At 46.7% G+C, this 15,502-nt stretch overlaps 1 protein-coding gene across 1 annotated transcript in view; it reads left to right on the plus strand.

Moving 5' to 3' along the window:
• The first annotated feature begins 5,538 nt into the window (after positions 1 to 5,538).
• The window catches only part of Pde8 (phosphodiesterase 8), a 302,345-nt gene continuing 292,381 nt past the window's right edge, over positions 5,539 to 15,502 (plus strand). The window contains exon 1 of the mRNA XM_071663763.1: positions 5,539 to 5,839. The gene's annotated coding sequence lies outside the window, so the exon portion shown is untranslated. The remainder of the gene's footprint in view (positions 5,840 to 15,502) is intronic.

A 15,502-nucleotide genomic window follows, 5' to 3' on the forward strand; every position in this document is an offset into this window, starting at 1 on the left:
GGGAAGTCACTTCTCGTGGTAGATGCAGTGGAAGGTCACTACTCATGGTAGATGCAGCGGAAGGTCACTACTCGTGGTAGATGCAGTGGAAGGTCACTACTCGTGGTAGTTGCAGTGGGAAGTCACTTCTCGTGGTAGATGCAGTGGAAGGTCACTACTCGTGGTAGATGCAGTGGAAGGTCACTACTCGTGGTAGTTGCAGTGGGAAGTCACTTCTCGTGGTAGATGTAGCGGAAGGTCACTACTCGTGGTAGATGCAGTGGAAGGTCACTACTCGTGGTAGTTGCAGTGGGAAGTCACTTCTCGTGGTAGATGCAGTGGAAGGTCACTACTCGTGGTAGATGCAGCGGAAGGTCACTACTCGTGGTAGATGCAGTGGAAGGTCACTACTCGTGGTAGATGCAGTGGAAGGTCACTACTCGTGGTAGATGCAGTGGAAGGTCACTACTCGTGGTAGATGCAGCGGAAGGTCACTACTCGTGGTAGATGCAGCGGAAGGTCACTACTCGTGGTAGATGCAGTGGAAGGTCACTACTCGTGGTAGATGCAGCGGAAGGTCACTATTCGTGGTAGATGCAGTGGAAGGTCACTACTCATGGTAGATGCAGTGGAGGGTCACTATTCGTGGTAGTTGCAGTGGAGGGTCACTACTCGTGGTAGATGCAGTGGAGGGTCACTACTCGTGGTAGATGCAGTGGAGGGTCACTACTCGTGGTAGATGCAGTGGAGGGTCACTACTCGTGGTAGATGCAGTGGAAGGTCACTGTTCGTGGTAGTTGTAGCGGAGGGTCACTACTCGTGGTAGTTGCAATGGAAGGCCTCCTCCACTATACAGCACTCCACACTCCACTATTCCAGAGAACTTCCTACTCCACCATAATTCACTCCACTATTCCATCTACCACCTTCCACTCCACTACTCCATCTCACACTACCAATATCCACCCTACTCCACCTACCTTGTGGTAGCTGCAGTTGAGGGTCAGTGGCTATTGTGGTTCCATTAGTGTCTGTAATATGGAGATAATCTTGTCTTCCCTCATGTATATAGCCAGCTGCCAGACCCATATTCCTCTGTACTATGTCCTTCTCTGATTAACACACTGGAATTATATTACCTGTTTCCGTGCAGAGTACCATCTCCATTATCACACCTTATCATTCCTCTTGCTTCAACATTATCGTCCATCTTACTTCAGCATTGCAAGCCCTCTTTTTTGTCTATGGTGTCTTAGTTCATAATATCATCCTTCGGTTCAGCATAATCATCCGTCTTAGCTCAGCATATCCCATTTAGTTTAGCATCCTGGTCCCTAGTTCAGCATATTATCCCTCTTAGTCCCAGCCATAAAGTTCCTCATATTTCTCGATTATCATGCCTTTCAGTTAATCATATTATCTGTCTGTCTCGGCATTATCATCCTTTTAGCGCAGCATGATCATGCTCCATACTGCTGTGTTATCTTTCCTGTTGTGTCAGCAAATCATCCCGTTTCGTTCACCATTATCACTCCTCCTAAGTAAGTATATCATTCTACTTAGCGCAGCATATCATTCCTCATAGTTCAGCATTATCATCATTCTTAGTTCATCATCATCCCTCTCACCTCAGCATATCTTCCTCTTTCGTTCAGCATTATCGTCCTTGCCTTAGCATGTTTTGATGCTTATCATTGAAGCATTATCATCCATCAGTTTAGCATATTATATTTTAGTGCAACATATCATACTCAGCATATCATCGATGTTAAGCATGCTCTACATCAGTCGCAGCATTATCATCCCTTTGAATTCAGCATTATCCTCCTTCACAGTTCGCTTTATCAACTAAGTCTCAGCATCATCATCTCTTTGTCCCGCATATCATCATTCCTCTTGGTTCAGTTTTATCATTTCTCAGCATCATCATTCCTCTTAGTTCAGTATTATCATCCAATATACCTCAACATGTCATCATTGTTGAGCATGTTATCCATCTTTCTCAGCATAATCATGATTGTTGTTCTTGTTCATCATTTTTGTTTCAGAATTATCATTCCTCTTAACTCAGTATTATCATGTCTCTTAATGCAGCATATCGTTCCACTTGATTTAGCGTATCGCCTTAGCTCAGCATATCATCCTTCATATCTCAGGATATCCCGATCAGTTCAGCATATCGTCCTTCTTAGTACAGCATATCATCCTTCTTAGTTCAGCGTCTCATCCTTCTTAGTACAGCATATCATCCTTTTTAGTTTAGCATATCATCCATTCTACAGCATATCATCCTTCTTAGTACAGCATATCATCCTTCTTAGTTCAGCATATCATCCTTCTTAGTACAGCATATCATCCTTCTTAGTACAGCATATCATCCTTCTTAGTTCAGCATATCATCCTTCTTAGTTCAGCATATCATCCTTCTTAGTTCAGCATATCATCCTCATTACAATATATTATTCTTCTTAGTACAGCATATCATCCTTCTTACTTCAGCATATCATTCTTCTTAGTACACATATCATTCTTCTTAGTACAGCATATCATCATTCTTAGTACGGCATATCATCCTTCTTAGTAGAGCATGTCATCCCTCTTAGTTCAGCATATCATCCTTCTTAGTTCAGCATATCATCCTCATTACAATATATTCTTCTTCTTAGTACAGTATATCATCCCTCTTAGTTCAGCATATCATCCTTCTTAGTACAGCATATCATCCTTTATAGTACAACATATCATCCTTCTTAGTACAGCATATCATCCTTCTTAGTTCAGCATATTCTTCTTAGGAAAACAGATCATCCTTCTTAGTACAGCATATCATCTTTCTTAGTACAGCATAGCATCCTTCTTAGTTCAGCATATCATCCTTATTAGTAAAGTATATCATCCTTTTTAGTTCAGCATATCATCCTTTCTACAGCATATCATCCTTCTTAGTACTACATATCATCCTTCTTAGTTCAGCATATCATCCATCTTAGGACAGCATATCATCCTTTTTAGTTCAACATATCATCCTTTCTACAGCATATCATCCTTCTTAGTACAGCATATCATCCTTCTTAGTCTAGCATATCATCCTTCTTAGTACAGCGTATCATCCTTCTTAGTACAGCATATCATCCTTCTTAGTTCAGCATATCATCCTTCTTAGTTCAGCATATCATCCTTCTTAGTTCAGCATATCATCCTCATTATAATGTATTTTTCTTCGTACAGCATATCATCCTTCTTACTTCAGCATATCATTCTTCTTAGTACAACATATCATTCTTCGTAGTACAGCATATCATCGTTCTCAGTACGGCATATCATCCTTCTTAGTACAGCATGTCATCCTTCTTAGTTCAGCGCATACCATCCTTCTTAGCACAACATATCATTCTTCTTAGTTCAGCATATCATCCTTCTTACTTCAGCATATCATCCTTCTTAGTACGGCATATCATCCTTCTTAGTACAGCATATCATCCCTCTTACTTCAGCATATCATCCTCCTTAGTGCGGCATATCACGTTTCTTAGTACGGCATATCCTTCTCATTTCAGCATATCATCCTTCTTACTACAGCATATCATCCCTCTTAGCTCAGCATATCATCCTTCTTATTACAGCATATCATTCTTTTTAGCTCAGAATATCATCCTTCTTAGTACAGCATATCATCCTTCTTAGGCAGCATATCATCCTTCATAGTACAGCATATCATCCTTCTTAGTTCAGCATATCATCCTTCTTAGTTCAGCATATCCTTTTTAGTACATATCATCCTTTTTAGTACAGCATATCATCCTTCTCAGTTCAGCATATCATCTTTTCTTAGTATAGCATATCATCCTAGTTCAGCATATCATCCTAGCTCAGCATATCATCCTTCTTATTTCAGCATATCCTTCTTAGTACAGCATATCATCCTTCTCAGTACAGCATATCATCCTTCTTAGTGCAGCGTATCATCCTTCTTAGTACGGCATATCATCCTTCTTAGTTCAGCATATCATTCTTCTTAGTACAACATATTCTTCTTAGTACAGCATATCATCCTTCTTAGTACGGCATATCATCCTTCTTAGTACAGCATACCATCTATCTTAGTAAAACATATTCTTTTTACTACAGCACATTATTCTTCTTAGTTGAGCATATCATTCTTCTTAGTACAACATATCCTTCTTAGTTGAGCATATCATTCTTCATAGTACAACATATCCTTCTTAGTACAGCATATCATCCTTCTTAGTACGGCATAGCATCCTTCTTAGTACAGCATATCATCCTTCTCAGTTCAGCATATCATTCTTCTTAGTTCAGCATATCATCCTTCTCAGTTCAGCATATCATCCTTCTTAGTACAGCATTCATCCTTCTTAATTCAGCATATCATCCTTCTTGGTTCAGCATGTCATCCTTCTTAGTACAGCATAGCATCCTTCTTAGTTCAGCATATCATTCTTCTTAGTACAGCATATAATTCTTCTTAGTACAGCATATCATCCTTCTTAGTACAATATATCCTTCTTAGTACAGCATATCATTCTTAGTGCAGCATATCCTTCTTAGCACAGCATATCATCCTTCTTAGTTCAGCATATCATCCTTCTTAGTTTAGCATATCATCCTTCTTGGTACAATATATGATCCTTCTTAGTACAGCATATCATCCTTCTTAGTACAGCATATCATCCTTCTTAGTGCAGTATATCATTCCTCTTAACACAGTATATGATTCTGCATAATTCGTTACATTTAGCTCAGCATATCAACCCTTAACTTCAGCTATCATTCCTCCTACCTCAGCATATATCTCTCTAGGTTCAGCATATCTTCCCTCTGAAATCAAGATCAATCTTCGTGCGGCACATGAACCATATCAACATAGCATGGGTGACGGTGCAGCATATGATGGCACCAAAGTGCGGATAGCAATGCATCGCATGACCCGTGTCAGCATATCATGGGTGGCAGTGCAGCACATGACCTGTGTCAGCATATCATGGGTAACAGTGCAGCACATGACCCGTGTCAGCATATCATGGGTAGCAGTGCAGCACATGACCCGTGTCAGCATATCATGGGTAGCAGTGCAGCACATGACCCGTGTCAGCATATCATGGGTAGCAGTGCAGCACATGACCCGTGTCAGCATATCATGGGTAGCAGTGCAGCACATGACCCGTGTCAGCATATCATCCTGGTAGAGCGGCTCCTTCGGTCCTGGCAGCAGGGGGGAGGGAGGCGAAGCCCCCCTCCTACCCCGACATTCATGGCGTGATGCCACATCCTAGGCTAAACTTTCCTTCTCTCTATTGATTGCTCATGGCGGCTTGCAGCGGCCAGCGGGCGACCTGGCAGCCTCAGAGTGTCGTCCGGGCAATACGGGGACAGTGGTTCGTGTCTATGGCTACTCTAAGCACCAGAAAAGAAGCTAAATTCCTGAAAGGCGCCTGTGTGACCCGTTGCCCAACTGCGCACAGACGGCGCAGTTCATTCGTCCCCGGCAAGAAGGCGAGAGGGGATTGGTGGAGAGGCACGCGCCCCAGCCACTCAGGGGCAGGGTCTCATCCGCCACACTCACAGCTGTTCAGTGGTGTCTTGGCATCGGGAAATGATAACGCGTACGCTGAATTTGTTCGTTATTTTGCCGTGATTGGGTCGAGATGCGGGGGAAATGGTGATAAGGGCAGTGAAGTGAGAACGTGAGCAGTGGCCCGACAGTGCAGTGCAGTGATAAAGGCCGGTCCACAAGGGCGTAACCCGCCCACGTTAACAATATAGCAGAAACATAACCTGTGGACTCCTGGCCAGCCAGCCAGCCAGCCAGGACTTGCTCACCCAGCTGAAATAAACTCAGGTAAGGTGGGCGGTGTAGGTGGCTGCTGGGCGGTGTGGGTGGCTTCTGAGCGGTCTGAGTGACTGCTGGGTGAAGTAAAAGGCTACAGAGAGGTGTAGGTGGCTGATGGGCGGTGTGGGTGGCTGCTGGGTGGTGTGGTTGGCTGCTGAGAGATGTGGTTGGCTGCTGGGAGGTGTGGTTGGCTGCTGGGAGATGTGGTTGGCTACTGAGCGGTGTGGGAAGCTGCTGGGCGGTGTGAGTGGTTGCTGGGTGGTGTGGTTGGCTGCTGGGCGGTGAGAGTAGCTGCTGAGCGGTGTGGGTGGCTACTGGGCGGTTTGGGTGGTTGCTGGGCTGTGTGGTTGGTTACTGGGCGGTGTAGGGGGATGCTTGGGGGTGTGGGGGATTCTGGGCGGTCTGGGTGATTACTGGGTGGCTGTTGGGCGGTGTGGTTGGTTACTTGGCGGTGTGGGGAGATTCTGGGCGGTGGGTGGCTGCTGGGCAGTGAGAGCGGCTGGTGAGCGGTGTGCCATGGCTACTGGGTGACTGCTGGGCGGTGTGGGTTGTTGTTGGGCGGTGTAGGTGGTTAATGGGCGGTGTGGGTGGTTACTGGGCGGTGTAGGTGGTTAATGGGCGGTGTGGGTGGTTACTGGGCGATGTGGGTGGTTGCTAGGCGTTGTGGGTGGTTACTGAGCGGTGTGAGTGCCGCTTGGCCGGTGTGGGTGGCTGCTGGGCGGTGTGGGTGGTTACTGGGCGTTGTGGGTGGTTGCTAGAAGGTGTAGGTGACTCCTGGGTGGTGTGGGTGGTAGTTGTGTGGCTTAGGTGGCAGCTGGGCGGTACGGGCGGCCGGTGGGCGATATGGCGGCTGGTGGGTGGTATGGACGTTTGGTGTGGGTGGCTGTTGGGCGGTTTTGGTGCTCAGGATGGGTGGTATACGTGGCTACTGACCGGTGTGGGTGGCTACTGGGCGGTGTTGGTTGCTGCTGGGCGGTGTGGGTTGCTACTGGGTGGTGTGGGTGGCTCTTGGGAGGTCTGGATGGCACTGGGTGGTGTGGGTGGCTGGTAGGCGGTATGGTGGCCATTGAAAGGGTTGGGTGGGCAGTGTGGGTGGCTTGTGGGTAGTGTGGGTGGCTGGAGGGCAGTATGGTGGCCATTGAAAGGGTTGGGTGGGCAGTGTGGGTAGCTGTTGGATAGTATGGCGGCTGGAAGGCGGCGTGGTACGTAGTACGGGTGGCTGGTGGGCGGTGTGGGTGTATGGTAGCTAGTGCGGGTGGCTGGTGGGCGGTGTGGGTGAATGGTAGGTAGTACGGGTGGCTGGTGGGCGGTGTGGGTGTATGGTAGGTAGTACGGGTGGCTGGTGGGCGGTGTGGTTGAATGGTAGGTAGTACGGGTGGCTGGTGGGCGGTGTGGGTGTGTGGTAGATAGTACGAGGAATGGTGGGCGGTGTGGGAGCGTGGTAGGTAGTGCGGGTGGCTGGTGGGCGGTGTGGGAGTGTGGTAGGTAGTGCGGGTGGCTGGTGGGCGGTGTGGGTGTGTGGTAGGTAGTACGGGTGTCTGGTGGGCGGTGTGGGTGTGTGGTAGGTAGTATGGGAGGCTGGTGGGCGGTGTGGGTTTGTGGTCGGTATTGCGGGTGGCTGGTGGGCGGTGTGGGTGTGTGGTAGGTAGTACGGGTGTCTGGTCGGCGGTGTGGGTGTGTGGTACGTAGTACGGGTGGCTGGTGGTCGGTGTGGGTTTGTGGTAGGTATTACGGGTGGCTGGTGGGCGGTGTGGGTGTGTGGTAGGTAGCACGGGCGGCTGGTGGGCGGTGTGGGTGTGTGGTAGGTAGTATGGGAGGCTGGTGGGCGGTGTGGATGGTTGCTACATAGTGTGGGTGGTTTTTTGGGCGATATGGGTGGTTGCATGGTGGTGTGAATGGTTAGTGGGCGGTGCAGGTGGGTGGTGGGTGGCATGGTTGGACGGTGTGTCGTGTGGGTGGCAGGTGAGACATATATATACACACTCATGTATACACCCACAAGATGAGCTGCCATGGGCGGCCTTCGCTGTATATATTTATGTGGGGTTGACGTGGGGACGTGAACACCAACCCTGACACGTCAACATCTTGACGAGGGGACGTTGGCACATCAACATGTTGACGTGGGGGATGTGAACACCAACCCTGACACGTCAACATCTTGACGAGGGGACGTTGGCACGTCAACATGACGTGGGGGATGTGAACACCAACCCTGACACGTCAACATCTTGACGAGGGGACGTTGGCACGTCAACATGTTGACGTGGGGGACTTGAACACCTACACACAGTTTTCTTTCCCCTCACTTTGTAGAAATAGTTGTTTACAGCATTTATTATCAGGTTCACCATATTTGATTTATGCCAGTACGACGTTCTGTAATATATCAGTTGTACATTTGAAATGTTGATTCCTGTAGTTTTCATGTGGAGACCAACCATACGAGGATTAACCGTTATAATAATACCTCCTTCCCTTCAATGTGAAGCTGTGCAACTCTGTTACTTCTGGCACCTTCCTCCCGTCACATAACCATTCTGGCACTGTCAGGTCTACCAACACCTGAGGAACCCTGACAGGTCTACCAACATCTGAGGAACCCTGTCAGGTCTACCAACACCTGAGGAACCCTGTCAGGTCTACCAACACCTGAGGAACCCTGACAGGTCTACCAACACCTGAGGAGCCCTTGACAGGTCTACCAACACCTGAGGAACCCTGTCAGGTCTACCAACACCTGAGGAACCCTGACAGGTCTACCAACACCTGAGGAACCCTGACAGGTCTACCAACACCTGAGGAGCCCTGACAGGTCTACCAACACATGAGGAACCCTGTCAGGTCTACCAACACCTGAGGAACCCTGACAGGTCTACCAACACATGAGGAATGGTGGTTAATTTCTTCATGTTCTTATTTTCCAAATATTCCTTTCGTTCAATATGATCATGATGACTGGGGCACTATGCATACATTCCCCCAGTCCTCACTGAGGCACCTCACCATATCCATACATACATTGGAAATCCGTACCAACCAGTCATCAGTAGTAACCTCCTTTCATTATTAATTCAACTGCACTAGGGTCCACTCCGGCCGCCTTGTCGCATTTCATCTTCCGCAAGGCTTTCACCACCTCTTCACTACCCACCATAACTTTCTAACTTCGCACAGCACCCCGACCAAAACACCTTACATCTGCCACTTTATCATCAAATACATTTAACAATCCTTCAAAATACTCCATCTCCTGCTCACTTCCTCACTCCCTGTTATTACTTCCCCTTTAGCCCCTTTCTCCAATATTCCCATTTGTTCTCTTGTTTTTCACATGTTATTTACTTCTTTCCAAAACATCTTATTTCCCCCAAAGTTTACTGATACTCCCTCACCCCAACTCTCATTTTGCCTTCTTTTTCAATCCCTGCACCTTTCTCCTGATGTCCTGCTGCTTTCTCTTACATCTCTCAATCATTTGCACGCCTTATCTGCAAGTAACCCCCAAACGCCTCTCTTTTCTCGTTCACTTGCAACTTTATTTCTTCATTCCACCATTCACTACCCTTTCTAATTTGCCCACCTCCCATCTTGCGCATGACACGTGCATCTCTTGCAAAAGCCATAATTGCTTCCTTAAAAACCTCCCATTCCTTACCCCTTCCCCCTCACCTTTTGCCATTCTGCACTTAATCTCTCTTGGTATTTCTTCATGCAAGTCTTTTTTTTTTTCCAAGCTCACTTACTCTCACCACTCTTCTCCCAGACAGTGTTTCTTCTTTTTCGAAAACCTATTCAAATCTCAAGATAGTGATGAGACATCCCACAAGCTGCATCTCAACACATGTACATTCAGAAGTCTCTAATTTTAGACCAGGTATTCCCAATCATCAGTCCTTTTTCAGCACACAACTCCACAAGCCGTTCACCATTTCCATTCATAACACTGAATACCCCATGCGCCCCAGTCATACCCTCAATTACCACATTACTTACCTTTGCATGTAAATCACCCATCACTAATACCCGGTCGCTTTCATCAAACCTTCTGACCCATTAACTCGGCTGCTCCCAAAATACTTGCCTCTCATGACGTTTCTTATGGCCAAGTGCTTAAGCACGGATAATCACGCATCCCTCGCCGTCCACTTTCAGTTTTACCCACATCATTCTGGAATTTCCGTACGTTTTATCACGGACTCCCACAACTTCTGCTTCAGGAGTAGTCCTACTCCTTCCATAGCTTTTGGCCTCTCACCAACCCGTGACTTTACTCTTAATACATTTCCAAACCATTCTTCCCTTTTACTCTTGAGCTTTGTTTTAATCAGAGCCAGAACATCCAGGTTCCTTTCCTCAAATATGCTATCTTTTTTCTTGTCATCTTGGTTACATTCACATACATTTAAACACCCCAGCCTAAGCCTTCGTGTGTGTGTGTGTGTGTGTGTGTGTGTTTACCATCACCATGCTACATAGTTGACATCATGAGAACGCTATGCTCTGGACACGACCCATGGCTCCAATATGACAAACACTGAACACAACAGGACCCATCATCTCCACAACCCTACTACCATATTGGACACACTGAACATCCTACTGCTGACACACACACACACACACACACACACACACACACACACACACACACACAACACACACACACACACACACACACACACACACACACACACCACCATCATCATCATATTCTTGCTTCTCTGTTTTCCTCAAATGTATAATAGAAATATGACCTGGCAGGAGAGTGTGGACAGAGTGTGATGGTCGCATGTCAACACCTGGTTCACTAAGCCATCTCCACACAGGAGGACCCGAGCCTGTTCCTCACACATGAGATGAGCGAGTCATGGAATCAACACGTCTATATAACCCTGCAGAACATGGCCTGAGGGCGGGAAAATCCCGTTACTCTTGGTCACTTGGTCAAGGATATAATTGTATACACTTTAGGAAGCAAGTGAAATGTGGACGTGTTCACACACTAGGTTCAAATGGCAGTGGTTCGTAACTGCTGGAATGGTGTGTAACACTGCTGGTATGGTTCGTAACACTGCTGGTATGGTCCGTAACACTGCTGGTATTGTTCGTAACAATGCTGGTATGGTTCGTAACACTGCTGGTATGGTTCGTAACACTGCTGGAATGGTTCGTAACTGCTGGAATGGTTCGTAACACTGCTGGAATGGTTCGTAACACTGCTGGAATGGTTCGTTACATTGCTGGAATGGTTCGTAACACTGCTGGAATGGTTCGTAACACTGCTGGAATGGTTCGTAACCTTTTCGATTCACAAATTCGGTTAAAAAGGTGAAGAGTTAGAAGCCATTAATGAAATAAGAATGACCCAATATATACTTTTACTCCTATACAAAATTTAAACTGCCGATCACAACGTCCACTAACGCGCTGTCAACGTAAGGGACTTGGTTATGGCAGAAGAAGCAGCAGCTTCGAAAAGGAAGCGAGAGACGAGGGAAGGCCATCAGACGGCCCGGCTCCCGTGGCTTCCTGTGGTACTGGAATATACCAGAAGCTGGCAAGGTAGTGAGTGTGGTCAAGGGGAGACAGCCCGCACACAGGATGCAGAGAGAAAAACCTGCACACTTCACGTGAGTCAGGAGGCGAAAATAGTGTTAGTTGTGGACGTGAAGTATTGATCAAGTTTTCCTAAACATGTGTGTAGCACTGTGTTCACCCGCCCTACCTGGTCAGTCATCTCATGTGGTCGTAATCATGTGTGTAGCACTGTGTTCACCCGCCCTACCTGGTCAGTCATGTGGTAGTGATCATGATGAAGAAAAATGAGTTCGCCTCATTCGAGATCAATGGTTTACCTACCAGTTTGTATCCATTACTACGAGGGAAATGTGACAGATGAAGCTTGAAGTAGCTGCTGAGAAAGAGATGATCAATGATAACTTGAATATTAGATCACTTTGTAACTTTCTCTTTTGTTGTTTTAAGTTGGATAAATTTGGTCGGGACCCGTAAGCGTTGTTTCTGAGTGCTAGAATGGCCTCAGCAGCTTCCCTCTGTACTTCCTCCATTCTCTCTATGTCTTCTTCAAGTTGGTGACCCAGATCAATACAATGTCAAAGACGAGGATGCACCAGTGAGTTGTGAAGAACGATGATCATTACATTACCAGTATCATCACCGGTATCATTATCATTACCTGGATCATTACCTGGATCATTACCTGGATCATTACCTGGATCATTACCTGGATCATTACCGGGATCATTACTTGGATCATTACCTGGATCATTACCTGGATCATTACCAGAATCATTACCTGGATCATTACCTGGATCATTACCTGGATCATTACCTGGATCATTACCAGAATCATTACCTGGATCATTACCTGGATCATTACCTGGATCATTACCTGGATCATTACCTGGATCATTACCTGGATTATTAATATGTATGAGATAGAGAGCCGGTCCCAGGAGTGATCCTTGTGGCACTCCACTTGTTACGTCTAATCATTCTGATACATGAGTATTATCACAACTCATTGTTTACGGTCAGTTTACCAATATCATAACCAAGGGACAACCGCATCTATAACACGTAACAACCTTTGCTCGTAATCTTTGATGTGGAAATTAATCATTTCTTTAATGTAAGTAGATTACGTCATCCGCTTTACTTTCATCACACGTGTTGATTATATCATGAAAGGAATCAAGCAAGATCGGTAACGACCCAGCAGACTCTTCAGCAGTGGTACACATACCAGGCAGGTAACACCACCTCATCCCACGAGTTCATGAGGGCCACTGAGAGCATGTACTCAGCCCCAGACTCATGATGAACCTAGTCTTCATTAAGTAACACAAGACACCTCCAGCACCTCCACTAAATATACTCACCAGAAAATCTCTACATTGTGGCATCATTGTGAGTCTGAAACTGTACATAGTGGTGCGGCACGTCCTCCTGCCGCAGGTGGTGGTGCGGCACGTCCTCCTGCCGCAGGTGGTGGTGCGGCACGTCCTCCTGCCGCAGGTGGAGGTGCGGCACGTCCTCCTGAGTGGCTGGGTGGTGGGCTACACCAGACCAAGGTACCTCATGCCTGTGAGGTGGCCCAGTGTGGGGAACTCCTCCCCCAGACTGACACGGTAAACCACTGGACAGTTTCGTGTAAGGTGTACCAGACTAGCCAGGCTAAACCACATGGGATACATGCGGAACTGCAGCAGCAAACAGCCTGGTGAACCAGTCCTCAGCAGGGTTGGTGGGTGCCGGGCTGACGTATGGTGTAGGGGTGTTGGGCCAGGGAAAGTTGGCAGGAGCAGGTGAGACGCACCTGTGTACACTCCTCACCTGCCGATGGTGATGTTGACGTGTTGTGCTCTGGCATCAGACGTGCAGGTGTACAGGCGTGAGCACACCCGTGATGAGGCTACACATGCACAGGTGTCTACCGTATTCTCATTATCCGGGCCTCATGTGCTGCTGTTGTGAGGGCTGACGTGACCCCCAGCCAGGCCTCATGTGCTGTTGTGAGGGCTGACGTGACCCCCAGCCAGGCCTCATGTGTTGTTGTGAGGGCTGACGTGACCCTGGCCAGGCCTCATGTGCTGTTGTGAGGGCTGACGTGACCCCCAGCTAGGCCTCATGTGTTGTTGTGAGGGCTGACGTGACCCTGGCCAGGCCTCATGTGCTGTTGTGAGGGCTGACGGGACCCCCAGCTAGGCCTCATGTGTTGTTGTGAGGGCTGACGTGACCCTGGCCAGGCCTCATGTGTTGTTGTGAGGTCTGACGTGACCCCCAGCTAGGCCTCATGTGGTGTTGTGAGGGCTGACGTGACCCCCAGCCAGGCCTCATGTGGTGTTGTGAGGGCTGACGTGACCCCCAGCCAGGCCTCATGTGGTGTTGTGAGGGCTGACGTGACCCTGGCCGTGTCAGGAGGGAGGTTGGTTGATGTGCTCACTCCTACCATCCTGCTCTGGTCTTCCTCAGGGAAAGAAAATGTTCCTTTTGTAATCATGAGAAATTTACCCAAATGAACATCGGAATTTCCCTTAGAAAAACATCAGAAATTTTCCCTGGTAAACATCAGAAATTTTCCCTGGTAAACATCAGAAATTTCCCTAAGCAGAAATGAGAAATTTTGCCAAGTAAAAATCAGAAATTTTACTGAGTAACAAGAAATTTCTCAGTAAACATCAGAAATGTAACCATAGTAAACATCAGGAATATTCCCACACTAAAATCAACAGTTTACGCCAGTAGACATCACTAATATCCTCACATGGAACCAGAAACTTACCCGAGTAAACATTAGACAAATCCTAATAGTAAAAATCGGAAATAAACACCACAAACTTCCTACTGGAATTAGAAATTAATCTATTTTTTCCTAGTAATTACAAAATTCCCTAAGAAGAAATTTCCCGTAGTAAATCCAGAAAATTTCCTCAGTAAACATCAGAAAGTTCCCATATTAAATACCAGAAAGTTCCCATAGTAAATACCAGAAAGTTCCCATAGTAAATACCAGAAAGTTCCCATAGTAAATATCAGAAAGTTCCCATAGTAAATACCAGAAAGTTCCCATAGTAAATACCAGAAAGTTCCCATAGTAAATACCAGAAAGTTCCCATAGTAAATACCAGAAAGTTCCCATATTAAATACCAGAAAGTTCCCATATTAAATACCAGAAAGTTCCCATAGTAAATACCAGAAAGTTCCCATAGTAAATACCAGAAAGTTCCCATATTAAATACCAGAAAGTTCCCATAGTAAATACCAGAAAGTTCCCATATTAAATACCAGAAAGTTCCCATAGTAAATACCAGAAAGTTCCCATAGTAAATACCAGAAAGTTCCCATAGTAAATACCAGAAAGTTCCCATAGTAAATACCAGAAAGTTCCCATAGTAAATACCAGAAAGTTCCCATAGTAAATACCAGAAGGTTCCCATAGTAAATACCAGAAAGTTCCCATAGTAAATACCAGAAAGTTCCCATAGTAAATACCAGAAAGTTCCCATAGTAAATACCAGAAAGTTCCCATAGTAAATACCAGAAAGTTCCCATAGTAAATACCAGAAAGTTCCCATAGTAAATACCAGAAAGTTCCCATAGTAAATACCAGAAGGTTCCCATAGTAAATACCAGAAAGTTCCCATAGTAAATACCAGAAAGTTCCCATAGTAAATACCAGAAAGTTCCCATAGTAAATACCAGAAGGTTCCCTTGGTAATTATCACAAATTTCCTCTAGTAAACATGGGGAACCTGTGTTTAGTAAAGATACACTTGGTGGCTGGCCGCATGTTACCCTGGGGTGGCTGCTGGGGTGTTGTGATGGTCATGTTACCCTGGGGTGGCTGCTGGGGTGTTGTGAGACCCCAGCTTGTGATGGTCATGTTACCCTGGGGTGGCTGCTGGGGGTGTTGTGAGACCCCAGCTTGTGATGGTCATGTTACCCTGGGGTGGCTGCTGGGGTGTTGTGAGACCCCAGCTTGTGATGGTCATGTTACCCTGGGGTGGCTGCTGGGGGTGTTGTGAGACCCCCAGCTTGTGATGGTCATGTTACCCTGGGGTGGCTGCTGGGGGTGTTGTGATGGTCATGTTACCCTGGGGTGGCTGCTGGGGGTGTTGTGAGACCCCCAGCTTGTGATGGTCATG

The sequence above is a fragment of the Panulirus ornatus genome, chromosome 7 (genome assembly GCF_036320965.1).
Source record: "Panulirus ornatus isolate Po-2019 chromosome 7, ASM3632096v1, whole genome shotgun sequence".
Lineage (NCBI taxonomy): Eukaryota > Metazoa > Arthropoda > Malacostraca > Decapoda > Palinuridae > Panulirus > Panulirus ornatus.